Source organism: Tamandua tetradactyla, chromosome 16, assembly GCF_023851605.1.
Source record: "Tamandua tetradactyla isolate mTamTet1 chromosome 16, mTamTet1.pri, whole genome shotgun sequence".
Lineage (NCBI taxonomy): Eukaryota > Metazoa > Chordata > Mammalia > Pilosa > Myrmecophagidae > Tamandua > Tamandua tetradactyla.
Genome location: NC_135342.1, coordinates 34,872,495 through 34,894,431, shown reverse-complemented (window position 1 = coordinate 34,894,431; position 21,937 = coordinate 34,872,495). Strand labels below are relative to the sequence as shown.

The following is a 21,937-nucleotide window of genomic DNA, read 5'->3' as shown; positions in this document are numbered from 1 at the left end:
CCTGGCATAATGATATGAAATGAAATACATAGGATTACAAACTACTGAAATACAGTTATCAAAATATTTTATAAAAACCAAATTCACGACACACTAATTAATGTGTCCCTCTTTACTAACTTATCAAATAACAAAGTCTAGCAGAAGGTTGAATAATTTTTAAGGCAGCGATAAACATGAATTATATTCCAACATATCTACAGTAACTATAATGCCATTTGAAAATGTCTGTGATTTCTATTGGTGACAAAATCGCAGTACATACAAGAGAAAGAAGAGTGTGTAAATGACACTACAACAGCACAACCAGCAAATTCAAATCTGCGGGAAACCTAAGCTTACAATTGGTCCAGTTCCTTCACCAAATAAATTATATAAAATAAAAAGGGAAGAGGGGAAAAACAGAAATTCAAAGAGATGCGATACATCACCCATTACAATGGAGCGACTTTTCTGAATCAACAAAATGGTTAAAAAAAAAGAGAGAGGTTATGGGGCAAGTGAGTAAAATTGAACATTGAATGACTTTCTGATGATATTAAGGAATTCTGCTACTTTTTAAAGTGAAGAAAAGGTATGATGGCTATGCTTTGTTTAAAGAGTTCATATCTTTTCAAGATATATTCTGAATTATTGATAGACGAAATAGCTTGATATCTGGAATTTGCTTCAAATAACCAGCAGAGAGGAGGTGAGTCAGGAGTTGATAGCTATTGGAGTCAAGTAATGGGGACATAATAGTTCATGTTTTCTGTACTCACTACTTCTGTACACTTTTGAAGTTTTCCATTAAAAAAAAAGATCAAAAACAAACCTGCAATAAGCATCATTGTACATGATTCTTTGTCGTCTTCTAGAATTACACTCTAAGATAATTCCTAAGCGTGTAATTGCAGGCTTAAAGGACAGGCACATTTAAAGAATTTAAAAGTACATTGCTTGAGTAAGCAAGGAAAGAAGTCCATAAGCGAAAGATGGAAAAAAGAATGAAGGAAAATAGTCGAGTTCCTAGCAAGGAACTAGGGAACATTTTTAGAGGTAGCGGCTTGCCCTTCTCCACCCTACTTCTCCACCTCTTTGCCCAGATGTGTCCTTCCTCTATGAAAGAACCAAATTTTAACAAGCATCTAAGCCCTGATTCCCACAATTCAAACTTCCTTGGTTCTTGCACCCACCTGCTGGGGGCAACATGGTTTGTTCACCTCGTCTCAATGGTTGCATCTCAGTTGTGTCTGTTTACTCCTGTTACACAACTGTAGCAATATGCCTCTAGTAAACTGCTATGCACATTTATTATGATGTCCTCAGGATATATTCCTAGGAGGAGCCTAACAGGGCAAAAGAAAGCCTACTTTGCCCTCTTGGAAACTGTTCCCAGTTGCTCCTGCTAGCAGCCAGGTGCTGGTTCCTTGCACGTGCTTCTTATTAGCTACCATCAAATTTACAAACAAACACTAACCAATTTTGTGGGTTAAATTAAGGTCACACTGCTGTTAGCATTAGCATCCTTTATTACTAGGAGTTTGCATATTCTAATCTGGTCAACTCTTAAAAGCACAGGAGAAAGTTTAATTCCTTAGATTCCCTCGGGAATAAGGCCTGGCATTTAACCTCCTTGCATAGACTAGGGTTTTCGTAGACTAGGGTTTTCAACAAGCCCTTCATGGCTGGAGCCCATGCTCCCCCTGAGCTGTGATTCCCAGCATATGGTCCCTGGACCCTGGCATTGGAACCACCTGGAGGGGAGGTGCCCGGAAAAACACCAATTCACAAGCCTACCAAGATCTGCGAAGACCCCCTGACCTAGAAAGAACAATCTAGTTCCTCGTGCTTAAAAACTGGGCTGGGACAATAGTTGGAGCCCTTTCCCAGGAGGCAGCTGTAAATGCCTACTGAATGAACCAACAATGAATAAATGAGCAAATAAATAAATGAAGGGAAGAACGGATTTCTTGATTAACTGACCCACTAATACGTCAATGAACAAATGAGTTAGGTGGTTAACAAATGAAGAAATGAGTGACCGGGTGGATTAAGAAATCTATGCCAATGATAAAAAAAAAAAAGGGAGGCATTCACAGGAAGCAGGGAATTTGAGGGTGCAGCAGAATTGGAAGCCTGCCAGCCTGCCTGCTGTCCTCCTTCCTTCCAGGTTGCACTCAGCCTTCCCAAGGAAGAGATGGAACCTACAACCCATAGCCTCCTGGGACAGACAACTGGTGCACCCCATGGCAGGAGCACCAAACAGCACCCACAATTATTCCAGACACAAAATAGCAGGGGGTTCATGAGTTCCACACATTTTTTTCAAAGGCTTTTTGTATGTGTCCTATACCACAAATAAAATAATCATGTGGGAGGAGAGGAAAGCTTTCAATATCTGAAATAAAATAATGCAAGCTGCTGAGTAAATGAATGCTTGCCTTCTGAATAAGCAGAATGCATTCTCAAACTCTCCAGCAGAGATCACAGGCCTGCACAGCTTGGAAACTGGTAGCTACATTCTCTCCCTTTTCTCTTCCTCTCCCTCCTCTTTTACCTCTTCTTTTCTTCTTGTCCTCCCTTCTCCTCTTGAATCCTTTTCCTACAAAGGATTTGAGTCCCCAAAACATAAGAGGAGAAGAAAGTCATTCACCACCCCCAACACCACCCTGCCACTCCCCCTCACCAGGGATCCGAATGAAGCAATTCTGGCCCCCAGGTCTGAGGAACAATGCATGCCCATAGGGGATAGCAGGCAATGCAGGGCCTCTGGCACCAGGGTCTGTGCTATCAGGCGTGGAAGCTCACCTCGGCCCCAGCTTCTTCAGGATCCCAGGAGCAGCTGGGGTTGGGCAAGACCCCAGGCTCAGGACTCAGGGCTCAGCTGGAGTCGATACACTTTGGCAAATCAGGATATAGGCCACCGGCCACTGACAAGCAGGGGACCCACTGCCATGCAGGAACAGCGCTTCATCTTCTCTGCAGGCAGCAAGCACCCAGACCTTAGGTACGGGAGACTTTTCTTCATTGATAATGGCTCAAATTTCTAATTTTTATGACTCATTCCTAAAACATTCATGGAAATCAGTAGCCCCAAAACTGGGCAGTCTTTTCCGAGGGGCTTCTTTTGCTCCTCTGAGACTACTGGCTTCTAGAATATCCCTCCTTCCCTAAATGCTGGGAAAGCAGGAGATGCTTAGCACCATCAATGCAGGTTGCTTCTTTTCTATTTTAATGGTCTGAGCAGCCCCACCTTTGTGGGGATCATTTCAGAATTCTGTGGCAAAGAAACCGTCTGGCGCACCTGCTCCCATCCCCACACCTGAGTGGCAAAGATGAGGGTCTCCCCTTCGGCCCCCAGGCTGCACATACATCTCAGTCAAGGGACCCCTATTCCTGGAGCTCTGTCTTTCATTCCAGCCAGTCCTGTTTTCTCAGCCTCACCGGGACTTTGCCCAGCTATGTTTCTCTTCTCACCAGTGTTACTTCAACACCTCATCATAAAAAGAAATGACTCCGGTGTTTATGCTGGGAGCTACATTTATCTCTAAGAGCAAGATGTTGAGTTTAGTTTTAATGATGAAAAAAGCCTTTCAAAGGATAACTCATTGAAACTCATTATGTACTATAAAGGCCACTATTTAAAGATTCTCTAATTCCACTGATGGTCTTTTTAAAGCAGATTTATAGCAGAAAATAGTTAGATTCTTTGACTTCGGTTATAATTTTCCATTTTGTAATTTAATACTCCTTTAGTTTATATTTGCACATTAAAAATATAGCATCTAAAAGTCCATCATTAAATACTTTTAATAAGTGCAATAAATAAGTTTTACAGTATGCATAAATCTAAAGACAAAACCCAACATAAATTGTTAATCTTACACTTTTTCTCATTAATTGCAATACATAAACATATGTTTTATACAAAGATATTTGCTACAAAATAAGTATAATAAATACAGTTTACCACATGTATTAATCTTAATAGTTACAAGCTGTTAATCTTATATATTAGGTCATAATTTGCAATAAATAATTGTTTATTATCTTGATGTTTGCTTGTCTTGGGTTTTAGCAATATGCAATAAAGAAATGCAATTTTGAATAATTTGATTGTAAGGCTGCTGGGAAAATACTGTATGTTATAATTAGCTGCGAGAGGACTCTGTTCACAAGAAGAACCATGGAGACGGGGCTCAATAACAGAAACATACGTTATTGAGTCCATAAATAATTTTAAAGTTAAATTCAGCTGCAAACTATACAGAGTTTTTTGAAACTTAAATGTAAATGCAATTAGTGAAATATTTCACCTTCTTTAATGTTTTTCATCATTGTGTATTCAAAGGAATTAAAGAAGGCTAGAAGCCCCACCCAAACTGCCCAGCTCTGGAGATCGGTCTGGCTTTGTAAGAAAGAGTGGACTGTCACTGCAGCCAGCCCTCTGGGAACAGCCAAGAGGTGCTCACACACACAGCACGCTCCAGACCCAACCTGCAGCCAGCACTTGCTACATTCCAACGCACACCCACTTTTCAGGGAGGGGTTATCACCTTTACTATATGTAATAGAAACTGTTCATCGTATATGTAAAAGTAATCATTTGTCATAAATAATTGTTCATTTTCTGAGTATTTGCTTGTCTAGGGGTTTAGCAGTATGCAATAAAGCAGTGCAATTTTGAGTAATTTGATTGTAAGACTGCTGGGGAAATACAGCGAATGCTAATGAGCATAGGGAGGGTCCTGTAGGGGAGAAACACCACCAGGGAACCCGGCCCCCATCCACCCGCACATGGAAGGCAGGGGTCCTCACGGTGATGATACAGAGTCTTCCCATAGTCACTCAAAGACCAAGAGGGGGCCATTTTCCGTTTCTTATTTCTACCAGAGAAAATCGCGCCCAGAGGATACCAGCTCCGGCCAAAATGAGGCACGATATGGTCCCTCCCTGATGTTGAGGCGGGCCTGGGGCAGCTCAAGGCCTGCACGTGGTGGCGAGGGCTTCCGGGACAGAGCCGGGCTGACGCAAACCCCACAAGCCCCACCTGCCGGCCCTATGATGGCACCCAACGCTCACCTGTTTGCCTGGGAGAAACAGGGTGGGAGGAAGTGCTCCCAACACTTCTCACTGTGGAGAGGAACTGGAGCAGAACCGGGGAAAAAGAGACTGTCAGGGTCCAAGTACCCCGTGGGCTTGTCTTCACGGGATCCCACAGACTCACACATAGGTCCACTCTCACAGAACCTCCCCTAGAGCCTTGAAAGAAAAAACAAACAGAAAAAAGAATCCTGAACCCACTATAACCATGCATAAATGTTCCTAATGAAGAATATATTAGCACACACACACGTCACCCCAAAAGGCATCAAGTGATGCAAAAGTCTCCACATCCAAGAAAACTAGCAGTGTGTTCACGTCAGTGCTTCCTGTGGTTTTAAAACATCATTTCTTCAGTGCTTCTGATATTAAATGTGCAGGTGCCTGCTAGAGCTGACCTGGCTTACCTTCTTTACAATTTCTTCCTGGGGGCAGGTCTCCCGCCCCACCCGGCATGGCACAGATGGCAGCCTGGGAGGGGACCGTGCATGAGGTCAACAGTTTAGTTCATGGAGGAGGTTCTGCCTAGGGCTGGGCGTCAGGCAGAGCTGGTTCCAGGTTCCCAAAAGCAAGTTTGGTGAGCCTGAGGCCCAAGGGGCCTGAAGACGGCATGGAGGGGTGAAACCCAAGAGGCTCACTGACTCACCCTCTCCTCTGTTTCAGGCAACACATCATTCCCCATTGTCCTAAGTCACTGCCCCTCTTCTCAGCCAGGCCAAAAAAGACATGAGTGAGCTCCAACAAAGCCCTCAACCCTCAGGCATCTCTTTCCCAGGGCCCCCAGCTCAGTCGGGGATAGGAGACAACAGGTCTCAGGAGGATTTTAGGGTCACATGGGGACCCACCCCACCACCCCACCACCCCACCACCCAATATGTGCGGTGGGGAAAACTGACCTTAGTGATGCCCCTCTGAGGTTTAGGAGAAGTCAGCAAGTCCCTGTCCCCAGCACATTGAGGGGTAGGAATTTTAGGGACATCCTGGGCAATCAGGAAACACTGGTCCAGCACGGAGTGGGGACCACGTTTACACCCCTAGTCGATGTGAACTGACAGGGCAATCACGGGCTATTCTCAAACTTAAGGGGAAGAAAAAGTCTGCTACTCAGAGGCAACTGTCACAAAACCCCAAGATGACGAGCACTGAAGAGCCGCTCCGGCAGATGGAAAAGGCGCCTTCCTTCTCGCCTGAAGATGCAAAAAGCAATCCAAGTCCCTGGGCGGCGTTGGGGCAACTGCGGAAATCACGCAGCCAGATGAAGCTCATAAATTTCCCCTATGAACAATTGTTTTCATTTCCCTCCCATGCCACTAGATATTATAAGTGGAAAGCAAAACACAAGTAAATATGTTCATTCCACTCTTGTGATCAGTGATAAACGAGAGGCTGCGGAGGCTGACAAAGGTCAGTGGGCCGCGCGTCCCGGGTCTGCGAGCGGACACTGCCACCCACCGGCCGCCTACGGCACTGCGCCTGCCCGCCCAGGGCCCCCAGTCCCAGCTACCTTCTGACAACGCATAGGTGTTTGCTCTGTCCTATTAAGGACATCAATTCGTGCAAATTGCAGAAAAATTAGAAAGTGCAAAAGACCCCAAATTTAGAATGATCATCATCCATAATACCTTTCCCAAAATAACCATTCTTAATAACATTCTAGTCCAGTTTTTTTTATCATGTGTGTATTCTATGATGTGAATCGGAGCTGTACATAGATAACATAAAAGTGTTTCTACAATGTTAAATCTTGATTTTTTGTGTCACACTTCAACTAAAGTGATTTCCCTAAATGGCTCAAAAATATCTTTGTAAGGGCCATATAATATTTCAAATTGTGACTGTACCAAAAGTTATTTAACCATATCCCAATTATTGTTTATTAAAAATGTTTCCAACCTTTTAACTTTGTAAGTAATGCTACAATTAAAATCTTAATGCATAAACCTTTGATCATGTTTTTAAGATAGATTACTAAAGGTGGACTTGCTAGATGAAAGAGATTTAACATTTTTAAGGCTCTTAATAGCAGTAATAATTATTTTCTAGATAGTGTAATGAAGATTACTACAAAAAATGACCGGTGAACATAAAAGAGCGTTCAAATGAATCCTGAGAGGTGAGACGCTGGCTCCTGGCAGGCAGACTCCGTACTGGCAACAGCTGATCACCCCCACACACACTTAATCTTTCAACTTAATAGAAGTCCAATCAAAATTCATCAAAACTTTTTTTATATTTTGTCACATTGAGTCTAAATTTTATTTGAGAGGATAAACAAGTAAGAATTCCCCCAAGAAACATTTTTATATAAAAGGAAAAACGAAAGAGGAAAGAGAATAATGGAAAGGGGTTGCTCAATCAAATACTAAACTAAATTGCAGAAACCCACCCAAAATAGAGAGGGTAGAAGCGGACCCAAATATGCATACATTTATATTTTAACACTAAGGCATTTCACATCAATGGGAGAAGGAAGACGAATCAATAAAGATTTTGGTACATTTGGCCACCCATTTAGAAAACAAATAAAATTAGTGTCCTGCTCATACCATATATTAAAACAAATTCTACATGAATTAAAGCTTTCAATTTGTTAAGCAAAGCCATAAGGTACTATAACAGGGAAGCCCTTTCTAAGTCCAACTGCAAAGGCAGAAGCTAGAAAGAAAAAAAAGAAAGCTAGAATGCAATTGTACAAATTTAAAATATCTATATGTGAAAACTACGATTTGGATATTGAAAGGCAAACCAAAAGCCAAGAAAGAAGTTGCAACATTTATAACAGGGACAAAGTTAATATCTCTAATATATATACCATTCTTACAAATCAATAACAAAGACGAATATTTCAAGAGGGAAAAATGCATCAAGGACATGAATAGCAATTCACAAAAGAATAAATTCAAAGGGAAAATAAACGGGTAAAAGATGTTCGGCCTTACTGGTACTCAAAAAACTGCAAATTCAAGCAGAAGCGAGAGGTCATCTTTGCCCCTATATTGGTAAAGATAAAACAATAATAACGTACAGTGTTGTCAATGAGCGGAGAAATGAACCTTCCAATGCCGCCAGTAAGAGGGGAAATCAGGTAACCTTTGTGAAGGGTGATTTGGTAATATTATGAAAATCCTTAAAAATGCATGACCCAAAGATGCTACTCCCAAAGGAGTCGGTCATGGATGTGTGTAAAGATTTAGCCTCAAGGTTGTGTATTGCTATTGCAAACAAACCAAACGTCCAAAAATAGAAAGCTAAAAGATGTATAGATTAGACAGGTAGGTAGAGTCCTTAAGGGTAATGCTGAAGAAATTTACTTAATAACACTGAAGGATTTTCATAACATACTGTAAAGTAATAAAAATCAACTTACAGGGCAGTCCAACGGTGGCTCAGTGGCAGAATTCTCGCCTGCCATGCTGGAGTCCCAGGTTCATTTCCCAGTGCTTGCCCATGTATTTAAAAAAAAAAAAAGATCAAGTTGCAATGTAAGCATAGCTTCTTATACACATAGAAAAAAGACTACAGAGACATACATGTATACATTCAAGTTATAATAGTGGTGTGTACTTTTTAATATTCTTTTTGCAGCTAACCATCTGCATTTAACAATTTCTTACAAATTGTTAGTGAGAAAATAAAATAGCTTTAGTGGCTTTCTAGAAAACATTGCACCAGTTTGCATGCCCACCAGCAGCATAGGAACGTGTTCCTTCATTCATGCATTCATTCATCAACTACTCTCAGAACAATCACTCAGAGGAAAGCAGGTACTGGAAGCTGGGCTAGAGCCCTGAGCAAGTCAGAACCCAGCCCTCATGGAGCCAACATCCCAGGGTTAGGGAAACAGACAAAGAACTAAGAAATCAGTGTCATGAGCATGTTCTGATTTGTGCTGTCAAGGAAAGCAGAGTAGGAAATAGTAAGAGGGGATCAGAGGTATCTGAATGAAGTGAAGACCTGGGACAAGCATTCCCAGTAGAGGGAACAGCAAGGTGAAATCCCTGAGGTGGGATTGAGCTTGACTTGTGTGAGGGACAGCATGAAGGCCTGTGTGGCTGGAGTGGAGAAATGAGGGAAGAGATGACAGGAGGTAAACCAGAGACACCAGGGGAGGCTGTGGGAGGGAAGGTCTTTGAGAACCTTGCACCCCAGTAAGGAGTTTGAGTCTTCTTGGTGTGATGGGAGCCATTGGAGGATTTTGTGCAGGAGAATGACCTGGTGTAGTTTCCCCAGGAACCTGCCAGCTCTGGATTGGGAATTGACCACAGCAAGGAATGGCAGAAGCAGACGGGACTGGAGGGACCTGGCTAGCGGGAATGATGGCAACACTGGCCACTAACACTTGCCCATGTAGTAAGCAGCCATAGCTTGGGTTTGGAGTCTAGATGCATTTCTGCTCTAAGCCCTGGTCAATGAGCAGCCTAGGCAGTTCATCCCTCACTAGATCTGGACGCTCCTAAAAAGACAGAACCAAACAGAGGGTGTTGAGCATAGGATTTGCAGGTCCACCCCTCCCCAGCTCAACAGTCCAGTAAATGTGCCTGGAGCCAATCGCTGACTCAGAGTTATCATCTCTATTTGCAAGGGTCTTCAAATCCATCACCACGAGTGTACCACTGAAGTCACACTTTCCCCAGAAATAGGCATCTGAGTTGTCCTGCAGCCCATGCCCCATGTGTCAGAAGGGAATGTCAAATATCACATGTGATCTTACAGTTTTTTCCATGGTTAGGATGTTACTAACAGATTTTTAGGACTTATTTTCTACTGGGTTGCAATTATGTTCTCTGTATTTATATGAAAAAGAAATGATCTTTTTTCTACTGAATCATTTTTAAATCATGATCAACACCTGTATGATAAAAATTAACCACAATTTTTTTCTTAAAATTATCCTTGTAAAGCCAAGATGCCTGTCATAGACCTACCTACACATCTTAAAAGCCAGCAACTACAGAAAGGCTTTGCCTCTCCTGGTACCATATTCCCACTTCTCCATGCACCCTGTTCCCAGTTCCAAAGAGGACTATGTCTACGCTCAGTCCATCACTCTCTTGGAGAGATGAGTATGTCCAGAAGAGTACCAGAACATGCCATGTTGTCATGGAAAGGTGTCAGAGGAAGTGACATCCAGAGCTGACCACTCTCTTCTGTGGCCAGAAAGTTCCCTCAGGATAATGGGGGCGACTGTGGGCTGGTGGCTAAGGGCGTGGCCTCCTGTGCATCCTGAGTCTTCCAGGAGCTCAGACGCGAGAGTACACCACCTCTGCGTAAATACATCAAGGATGAATCTGTGGCTTCTGACCATGTCCACATCTTGATCTGGAAGCTCTGGATGTCCCTGGAGACACCTGTGCTCAGGACGAGGGGTTGGGTTGCTTCGTGCAAGGCGACTCAAGCATTCAGCCACTACCCTAATGCCAGTGGCACCACCTGGTTGGAGAGACCGGAAGGCCCTAGAGAAGAAGGTGCCCCTTTGGATACAGGTGTCTGGGACTCCAGGTCATGGTCCTTTCAGCCACTTACCTGAAAACCCATCAGTCCCAAGTAAGGTACATGGTGAGAGAAGAGTACGTGCAGAAGAGTACCAGAACCTGCCACGTTGTCATGGAAAAGTGTCAGAGGAAGTGACATCCAGAGCTGACCATGGACATCATTGTGCCACTAGTTTCTGACGTGCTCCCAAGGTCTCACAACTAGTTAAAAGCCACAGCCCATGCACGGGGCCACACTGTCACACCAAGGCAACCACGGCCTTAAGTCAAAAAGCCCTTTTCCACTGACTGTTTCAACAAAGGACCTTGATCAGAGGAAGCAGAGAGACTGCACACATGGGTGTGCACACGTACCGCACACATCCGTGAGCATCTGCCCTCTGGATTCGAACTCCACCGCTCTAACCCTGGTGCTCCAAATGACACCTGGCACATCGTAGATACTTTGCAAATGCTTGCTAAATATAGAAAGGAACAGGGGAGAGCGGAAGGGATGCATAGACACAATCCAGTGGCTTGTGTCTCTTTTGGTTTCGTATCCAGAAGGCAACACAGCATTTCTGGGTAGAATTCAAGTCCAGTCACTGGTTTCCTACTAAGCATCAACTGTGGGAGAAGGACATGCTCACTCACAGTCTGGGTAGCTTTTCACTCCATAACAAAATCACCTTCCAAGAGACATTCCCCAAGTTCTGCGGAGGAAGGACACGGCAGAGGCAGAGGTACCTGCAGAGAAGGACTCCAGAAAGAGCCAAGAAACCTGAGCTTCAGCCCTTGCCACCCACGGGGCAGGCAGCTTAACCCTGACAAAACTGGCTCCCCACCTGTAATGTAGTTCTTACTACCCAAACTTGTCCCAAGGCTCTAATGAAATCATGAACATAAACTACTTTGTTAGCCAGAGGGTCAGCTAACATTATGTCACATTTAAGAGAAGTCCTGCTTGCACCTGGCTAGAGCTGGTTGGGGGCGGGGTGCTGCAGATGCCTAATGTCTTTGGCACATCTTGGCCTTGGGCTTCTGCTTCACCCCAAGGGGACCCAAAGCTGCCTGGTGGGTGAGACCTTCAGAGAGCTCAGGCATAGGTGGCTCTTCAGAACAAAGGGGCAGATGCTGGCAGATGCTGGCCCAAGGACAAGGGGGGCGGAGGGCTGTTCAGGGAGGGGCAGGCCACACAAAGCTAAGGGTCCATGCTCCAACTGACCTCCTTTCCCCCAATACATGGAGATGGTGGGTGAGTGATGGGCAATAAGTCCATCCCTCACTCCAAAGTCCTCTCTCAATCGTCTTCCTTGGCCATCCAGATACATCATGGGAAACCGGTAGATGCTGCCCACTGGAGAGCAGACCTCTCCACCACCAGTGGGCAAGAAAATGGAATCTTAGATGAGAGCTACTCAACCCCTTCGATCACAAAACAGTTAAGGGCTAAGAGGAGATATGCATAGGGACCTCACAACTGGACCTCGATCCATCCAGGAGACACCCTGGGGAGAACTGCCTTTCCCCCTGGCCCAGAGGCCTTCCTGCAGGATTGAGCATGCTGACTGGACCACTCCACTCTCCCTCTGAAAGCTAGGCCAGATGTGCGGGAGGAGGGAAAGTGTGCAACCCACAGATGGGAGGTAAAAGAGTCAAAGGTAGGGAGACCTGAAATTTAATCCACCAAGGTTAACAGCTTCCCATTCGGCACTCCGCATCCATCACTTTGCCTGGGCTATCTCTTCCGTGTGGAATGTTCTCCCAAACCCTGCACACCCACTCTTGGTTACCCGACAGTCATATGCTTCTGGTCACAGCACCCCATTCCTCACGGGAATCTTCTCTGCCCAGCCAGACCTATGGGGAGTCCAACCTCCCCATTGCACAGGGCCAGCACTTATCTCAGGTGCAAAATCTAATGGGACGTCATACCAATGTTTGTAGCGGCATTATTCACAATTCCAAAAGATGGAAGCAACCCACACGTCCATCAACTGATGACTGGATTAAAGCCATGGTCTAAACCCAATGGATATTATTTAATCATTCAAAGGAACAAAGTTCTGCTACATGAATGAACTTTCAAGACATCATGTTGAATGAAATAAGCCAGACACAAAGGACAAATATGATCTCACTTATATAAAATAATTCAAACATGCAAATTCATATAATCAGAAGCTAGAATGCAAGTTAACAGGGGCTGGGGTAGCGTAGGGAAGGGGAATTTAATGCTTAATTGGTACAGAGTTTCTATTTGGACTGATGAAAAATTTTGGTGATGGATGGTGGTGATAGCAGCATGTAATTAACCCCACCAATTGAAACTGTATATTTGGTTAAAATGGGAAATTTTAGAATAAATTTCCAGAAAAAAATCATAGAAACATACAACACAGTGAACTCTAATGTAACCTATAGACTATAATTAAAAGTATAATTATAATACTATGGTTTCATCATTTGTAAAAAAAAAAATGCACCACACTAATGCAAAGTGTTAATAATACTGTGGGGGGTATATGAGAATTCTGTACTTTCTGCATGATTTTTCGGTAATCCTATAACCTCATTACTAGAAAAAAAAACAATTAAAAAATTTTAATGGGTTACCAAAAACTCAATAATCAAGATAAATGCAATATTTTTTCAAAATCAGAAATTAATTTAAAAAACCCATGATGAGCAAAATCTCAACCTTTTACATATAGACAGGACCTTGCCCTGTGTGAGCCTCACTTGCCTCACCCTAATACCATCCCTGCGGTTTCACACACTCACAGCGTGGGCACTTTTTAACTCCTTCACCGCACTCACCACAGTTGTTATAAATGTTCACTAGAGTGGTAGCTGGATCATTCTCTGACTTCACAAGGGCAAGGGCAAGGGCTTTGCTAACCCTCGTGTCCCTGGCACTTCACTCAAAGCTTGGCACGAGACAGAGGTGTCCAGGAAAGACCGGAAGGGAGCATTACGGTTTGAAAAAGCCCTGCAAACTGGCTGTGAAGCTGTTCTTCTCTGCTCAGAAGCTTCTCTTCCAAGCCCTGGGGGACAACCCCACTGGACAGGACCACTGTCCCCCTACACACCCATCCCTTCCTACTGGTAGCAGCCAGAACGGGGCTCTAATGAGCCCCTGCTTCTGTCTGTGAAAAGACAGATTAAATAAATGCACACCCGACATGCCACAGTGGAGACTTGCAAACAATCAGGCAGAGCCTGGGAAAATGTGTGGCCACTTTCCTGGGGCCCTCTGCACTTTTCTCCAGCTTTCTCTCCAGAGCCATCGCCAAATGGTGGGGTGGGGTGGGTGGGGGGGAAACACCAGTGCCTGCTGTTTCAGGCACTTCGAGTACCCAGGCTTCCGCCCCTCAGGAGCCAGGTTGGATCCATTCCAAGACGGTCACTTTCTGTCCACTTCTTCACCACGAACATTTCTATTTTGAGGAAGTTTAATTTAAGGCCAGTCGGAATCACAGTGTATGGGTTTGCCTGAAACATGCTAAAATGCAGGCAACTGCTAAATAAAAATCCCCAAATAGCCATGCTCTAATTTTGCATTTTTATAAATTCTTTGAAAGGAAAAAGAAAAAAGAGAGCTAAAGAGAGACTGAGAAACATAGAATGTCTCCCTTTTCTTACCTGACCTCTCAATGGCAAGAGAAACAGAGAAGGGGACAGAGAGCCAGCGGGAGTGCTACATTGGCAGTCGGTCCTGCCAGCCTCTGGCAAGTAGGATCCGCTCCCAGGGGTGGGCACTGCCCCCGCCCTCTGTGTGTGCCTGCCTTTTTCTGTCTGGTTTGGAGGGGCAGCTGTGCTTTTTCTGCCTCATGGGTCAGAAAAGAGGAGACGTACCCCAAGTTCTCACCATGCACTCCCCCAGCTCCTGGCAGGGGTCCACGGCAGTCCCCAACTCTGAAAAGCTGCACGGTTGCAGAGAGTCCCTGGAACAGTGGGCCCAGCCCTGCCAACTCTTGTAGACCAGGCCAAGCCAGAAACCAGCCTAGGCTTGCTGTTGAGGGGAGACTGGTGAGAAGGGAGAAGCAACTGACTATTGTGATTCTTTGTTAAAACCTTGCAAGCCCTGCCAAGGGGTCAGTCTCTATTTCAGAAAGGACAATAGGTGCCGTTTGCCTCCCGGAAGCCCCATAAATCCCCACGTCTCCTCGATATACAATTCAAAAAAGGCCTCAAAATTGCCATTGCTGTCATGGTAAGCATTGGAAAGTTCTGCTTGACCTTTTATTAACATTTTTCTAAACCAATATGTGCGGTTTTTTGCTACAAGCACCCTGAGGAATTATGAAAAATACTTTTTTCTGTAGTTTATCCCATATGCACTTAATAGGCTCACAAATATAATACCATTATAAAAAAGAAAAACTGCCAACTCTGCTAAAAAAATTGTCATAACACTAAATTATTATATAAATATAAAAGGAGTGTGTCTGTAAAATATTCACTCAATGAACATCCCAAGGTGATGGTTTTGCTATGTTGTTTTTATTCCTGAGAGATCCATAACGCATTTGGATATGCCATATGTCACCACATGAATCAGACCGTTAATGCATGTGCTTTTTAGAAGCAGGGATGTCTTCCCAATAGAATGTGCTATAAAAAAATGTAGAGATCCGGCTGCTTTGTCTGATAGGCATAATTTAATGTCTTGCTTATAATACTGCATCTTAAGGAAAAATACCCACTGTCCTATGTAGTTATTTACAATATATTGCTAAGTCTATGCAAATATGTTTCCCTGAGCCCGGGATTATATAACAAAGGTCAACAATGTTTGAAATATTTTGAAGCGTATTCCCAATATGCTTAGTGTATGGTGCAAACGTCCAATATATGCACATATATCTTAATATATTTCCAGATATTTCTGCTCATTGTTCTCACCATAGCTTCCTACAGAATAATGTTAGAAGGATGTTTTCTTCTGAAGAAAGCCGAACATTGCCTATTCATCTTGGAAGAATTTATTAAGGTGGCTAATTACGCAGTCCTTAACGTTGCATTGGTACAGAGGTTGCTCAATACCACTGCAGAAGAGAAAAGATAGAAGCCAGTTCAATAATGCTAAAACCAGACATTCAACATATGCAAAAACCAGTACACACTGATGTGACTTTATTTTTCTGTCACAGATTTCCAAATCAGTCAGTGACACTCGGGCATCGCATGTGCATGTGCAAACACACACTCATGTGTTTACAATTTGTGATTTGGTATACACAAACCAAAGATGACAAACCACACATTCTACTTTTCACTTCCAAATATTGCAAATTATATCTTTATTTTTCTGGAGGAAATTCGAGATCACAATGTAAATTTCTTTCCAATAATTTCCTTGAGGAAAGCAGGATTGGTTAGTTGCCCACGTTTGGGGCAAAGAGTCATAAAAACCAGACCTCCAGCATTCAAGTCATGCCTTTGGATAACATAAAAGAAGAGACTTATTTGTCTCAAAGGTATCTGAATGCTGATCCTCAATTCCAGCCACCATTCCAAAGCATGTCATTCTCTAATGTTTGAACTGGACCAAACTAAAGAGTACATCATCATCCAGTGAGAAAAGCCAGTAGCTGATTTCATTTTGTAAGAGGTCAATTCTAGGAATAGAATCTCATCCCTGGTATGTGGACCAGACCAGACTGGTCAGCTGACTTTAGATATCTGTGCTATTGTGATAACATGCAGCTGTCACCAATTCGGGGCCACGCCATCAAGCCAGAGGCTCACTCTGTCAGTTTCAGACCCCCTTGATCTTTGGAGTCCTTAAAAACCCCAAGGCCAAACCCTTCCAACCTATCCATTTTCAAAAAACTTTTTACTGTGCTAACATACATACAACATCAAGTTTCTCATTTTGATCACTTTCAAATTTGCAATTCAGTTGTGTTCATTACAAGGATCCACTTTTTAAGACACTGCAAAAATCGCACACTTTCAAAGTCTCTGAAGTATGCATAGACATAGCTATGGAATCGATATTTTTCGGTAGAATTCTCTTCCATACAATCAATCCAGCCAGCCACATAGCCCATCCAATGAGGCCTTTGTAAAGGGTCAGAGCTGTTAAATGAGTTATTTTTCAGCTAATGTGTGTCATCCCCATCACCAGCTAAAATCAGTTATCCAGAATCTTCTTGAACCCAGAGCTGTCATGGGAGAACAATAATAGATGCATAATGCAGCTTCCCATGTAAGAAGGCATGCTCCCTGTGTTGTTGTTTTTTCCAGAAGGGAACATCATTACCAAGTATTGTTCCATTTGATCGTCTTACCTGCCAGTGGACAGGCAGTTCTCTGAACTCTGGGATGGGTCCCACTTGCATGGCGGAGATGGGAAGACAGGGTGGCATGTACACATGTGCACTGAAGAGAGCCCCTATTTCCTCCCTAACCACACACTGGCTCCACAGAACATTCCAGAAGGTTTTAAGGAAGGGTTTTCATGAGGGCCTAGAGAGCTATGAGCGGTCTTTGTTCTCCCACTGGAAACTCAACTGTATGTAAGGGAGAGCAAATGTTAAATCATTTAAAGAGAGCTATTTTTCATAGTTTCCAGGACATAAATGTGTTTCAGTACATGTTATTGTAAAATAGTGTTTCTACTTACATTCTTCTACATCTGTTGTTGTGTTTACTCATGCTCTAGTTCTGACTTTTAGAAATAGCGATAAATCTATTTTTTAATCTCCTCTCCTGATGACTGATTATTCATCGCTAAAAGGGATGGAGGGAGGCCCACGTGAGAAGTGATCCACCCTCCATAACAAGCTCCACTTTTGCAAGATAAACAGGGTCCAGGGAGATTCCTCTTCTGTCCTGGGTAGTTTATGCAAACTAAATAAGGACTTGGTGGCAGCTCAGATAAATATAAATTACCCTCCAGTGGAAACTCCGACCACTTGTTACAGTCAATTTCAGCAAGGAGGAGTCAATGACCACATCTACAGGAACAATGCAATTCATTTTCAGACTGCGTCCCTAATACACAGATCACAAACAGCTTCATGGAGAGTCAGTCATCACCGAGCTAAACCAAAAAGGATGCGAAGCCCAAAAGGTAGAAGAAGGAGGAAGGGCCCCTTTATCCAGTGTATAAACAGATGAGTAAAAAAAAAAAGACAAAAAAATCAATAAATAACAGGGAGATAAAGGGCATGGGATGTTTGGGGTGTTCTTTTTAATTTTTATTCTTATTCTTCTTTCTCTTTGGAGTTCAAAAAGTTCAAAAATTGACTGTGGCAATGAGTACACAACTATGTGCTGATACGGTGAACCACCAATTATATATTTGGGCTGATTATATGGTACATGAATGTATCTCGATAAAACTGCACTGCAAACAAAGAAGAGGGAGGAAGGGGAGACTCCATTTCTGAGACCCGAGAAGGATGGAAGGGTCGCTAACGCTAGTGCCCAGAGAAGTGTGGAAGTCAGGATAGGATTGGCTGATGCGGCTGTTAACATACAACCCCCCAAAATCTCAGTAGCATCACGTGGTAAGTGTTTCTTTCCTGCGCTCACAAAACCTGTTAAGCTTGCGGCTCACAGGGCAGTTGTCCCCCAGGCCACGTGGCTCAGGGATCCAGACTGTATTGATCTGGGGAGGTCAGCATCGACTGAGAACAGTGATCATGCACACTCAGGCACTTCTATGCCTCCACCTGGAAATAAGGCACACCTGCCCTATTAGCAAGGGGACTGGGAAATTTGGGAGAGCAGGAGGGAATGCTTGGTGAACACCACGGTCTGCCATGGGCGACAACCCATTTTGTGAAGTCGGTCGTGGCTGAGCCAAACTCAAGAAGGAAGACTGTCCCGCCATGGAACACATAAAAAAGGTCCCTCCAAGCACTCTTCCTAAACTGCCCTATGTTATATATTTGCTCCCCTGTGCTTTGTTGAACTGGATTTATTGGGCTAAGCTGTAAAATGGGGTAACAATGCCAGCTTTTACAGGGTTACTATAAAAATATAAGACGTTGTGCATTTGTAAACAGCACATCGTCGGGACACACAAACAGGTCGTGGGAATAACCACCGCAGATACTTGGCCTGCATTTCAGCATATTGGGACAGGGATGTCCTGGTTCCATAACTACAACGGTAGCAACCACATGGTGAAACCCAGCCAGTTCCATCAGATGTGCAGCTGGTTGCTTTGGAAACACTCTTCTTTAACACGTTTTCATCTTTGTTTTAACTTCTCTACTGGTGATATGAACTTGTGCATAGGTTCCTACCAAGTTGCAGAAATTCTGGGTTCCATCTATTTTAGTTTATCTACTTTGTAGCAGAATGACTAGACTAGTGGCTACAATTTTGTTGTTGTTCTGTTATGAATTCTGGCTACTTCCCAGAATGTTTTACAAGCAGGATTCCCAAGCAGAATCTTAGATTTGTACTTGGATGATTAATCCATTAGTTTTCCCACCCTCAAAAGCTAATTCTAATGGATATATTAGCAGGACATAGGGGCGAGCTATTTTTTGCAAGGTATAATGCAAAACTTGTTTCTCGGTTAACTATGTATTGCAAACTGTTCTTCCTAAAGACTTCTTGACACCCTATCATACCTGGGTTATTAGAAATCATTAGTTTCAAACAAAACCATGTTGCATCTTGACAGAAAGAAAGAGATAAAGAATAAAGTAGTTGCAAACCATATCTCTGATAAGGGCTTAATGTCCAGAATATATAAAGAACTCCTACAACTTAATAACAAAAAGACAAATGGCACAATTTAAAAATAGGCAAAGGACAGACATTTTTCTGAAGAAGATATACAAGTGGCTAGAACCACATGAAAAGTTGTTCAACATCATTAGCCATTAGTGAAATATAAACCAAAACCACAATAAGATATCACTTACCCTCTAGAATGGTTATTATTGTAAGAAGCAGAAAATAACAAGTGTTGGAGAAGATGCAGAGAAATTGGAACTCTATAGCATTGTTGATGGGAATGTAAAATGGTGTAGCCATTGTGGAAGGTAGTATGCCAGTTCTCCGAAATATTAAATGTAGAGTGACCACATGACCTGGTAATTCCACTTCTAGTTTATGCCTGAAAAGAGTGAAAACAGCTTCACAAAGATACTTGTACACCTCTTCAAAGAGCAATTATTCACAACAGGCAAAAGGTGGTAACAACTCAAGTGTCCATCAACAAACAGCAAAATGCAGTACAAAGTACAAAGTAATATTGTTCTGCCGTAAGAAGGAATGAAGTTCTGAGACATCCTGCAACATGAATGAACTAAGAAAGCATTATGCTGAGTGAAATAAGCAAGGTACATAAGGATAAATATTGTATAATGTCACTTACATAAGATACCTAGAAATAGCAAATTCACAGAAATAGAAAGTAGATTAGAGGTTACCAGGGGATGGAGGTAGGGAGGTAGAGGGAATTGCTGCTCAGTGGGTATAAAGTGTTTGTAATAAAAATTAATTTTAGGGTAATACAACAGTGGCTCAGTGGCAGAATTTTCACCTGCCAAGCTGCAGACCCGGGTTCAATTCCTGGAGTCTGCCCGTGCCAAATAAAATAAATAATAAAAGATATATAAAAAATTAATTTAAAACAAAGACAGAAATACAGAAGGAGATGCATCTATTTGTGCTCAGAAATGCTGAAATACAACATCTAAGGGGAAGTGGAACCATGCATGAGCATCACATGCGTCTCTAGATTGGTTCCCCAAAATAAAAATAAAATAGGAAAGGGATGAAATGGCTCCTTTTCTCTCTGCATTCATATGAAGGCAGCATGGTAGAGCAGAAAAGTCTTGGCTTTCAACTTGTGTTCATATATTCAGCCCACATTTGTTCATTTGACTTTGGAAACATAGCACCTTCTTGCCAGGTGTCTCTTAGCAGAAGAGAAGGGCAATGCAGGGAAGATTCCACATGACGACATGCCAAGGACCTAGTACTTGGCTTGGTGTGGACTGGGCACTTAGAGAAGTCTAGTTCTTCTACTCAAACCTAGGGTGACACACCCATCACTGGGCACCCAAAGTGCAATAGGACTGTGACCGTGTGTTTGGTTCAGGGCATGTGTATGAATGGTCTCCCCTTTGTAACTTTTTTTGGGTATAATACAGTCATTTCCAGAAAGGAGCCCATGAGACCTTCCTTATGGCTTGAGCTGAAGCATCCTACAAGAAGGACCCAGAAGCATCCTACAAGACAGCCACTCAACGGCCGTTTCCGTGGCTGCCTCCTTCAACACCATGGTAGAGAACCCTGGCAGCAGACTGAAATTATTACTGAAACCATCGGTTCTTTATCAGACTACACTATCCCTTGCCCAATCCAGTTGTCTTGACCGTCCATTGGCTTTCTCACCCAAATTACAGAAACCCAACAATGAAATAATTAAAAATGCTAATTTATCACAGAAAATCCGGCAAGCAGAGCCTACATTTTTGGAGCAGTTTTAATAATATACTTTTGTGCTTTCCTAAACTAATTTAGCCTACTAATTTTCTATAATTACCTGAATGCTCTTAGCTTTTGCTGGTCAGATGAGTTCTGAGACACTTATATAACCAGCATTAAAAAGATACATTTAGCAACTCGGATTGTTAAAGTAACAAAGCCTATAGAATCCGGAGGTTATTGTATTCTCCCAAAAGTACTTAAATAATAGCCTAAAATCTGAAGAATTACTTTAATACTTCAATAAAAATAACCCAATTCAAAACATTTTCAAGGAAACAGAGTTCTTTGCTCTAGGCTACCGAGTAATGGCTGAGAGAAAGTATATAGCTTGTCACTTCTGATTAGAGAACTGTGCCTCTGTGCTTTGAATGAGGGGCATGTCTGGTAATAGGAAGTGCAGATATTAAAGTTAATAAAATAATATGGAATACGCTATCTATGAAACTTGACCAAGTATAGGACAGAATATAACATACATTACCCTGCTCAGTCAACTCCTGTGGTCCAGCATCTAATGACAAGCTTAATTTCTGTTTCCAATGAGAGTACAGCTAAAAATACAATTTCCTGATTAGACAAATATTTTCTCCAACTCCATAACAGATATAACCAGGAATGGCTGACATGTCTACACAAATGCCCAGCCACCGTAAGAGGAAATTACTAGGATTGCAAACTGCTCAGCCTGAAAAGTCCATGAAACCCCATCATCTTTGAGGTCATTATAAATAATTAGTTGCAAACCCAGTGATGTGGAGGCCTCACAACTGGAAAAGGACAAGGGCGGATACATTTCTCTCCTGCTCTGAGAGGCTCCCAGTTCGCTCTCGGCACAGCGAGGCCTCCCCCAAACAACTGGGTAGCAAGGCCCCTGCCTGCCCGTTATTGCCTCTTTAATCTAAAGCCCC

At 42.9% G+C, this 21,937-nt stretch overlaps 1 long non-coding RNA gene across 1 annotated transcript in view; it reads right to left on the bottom strand.

Moving 5' to 3' along the window:
• Positions 1 to 5,072: 5,072 nt before the first annotated feature.
• LOC143660256 (uncharacterized) overlaps positions 5,073 to 21,937 on the bottom strand; it is a 35,749-nt gene continuing 18,884 nt past the window's right edge. Inside the window, exons 2-3 of the long non-coding RNA XR_013163896.1 lie at positions 8,453 to 8,525; positions 5,073 to 5,244 (exon numbers count right to left, since the gene is read on the bottom strand). This is a non-coding gene — a long non-coding RNA (uncharacterized LOC143660256). The remainder of the gene's footprint in view (positions 5,245 to 8,452; positions 8,526 to 21,937) is intronic.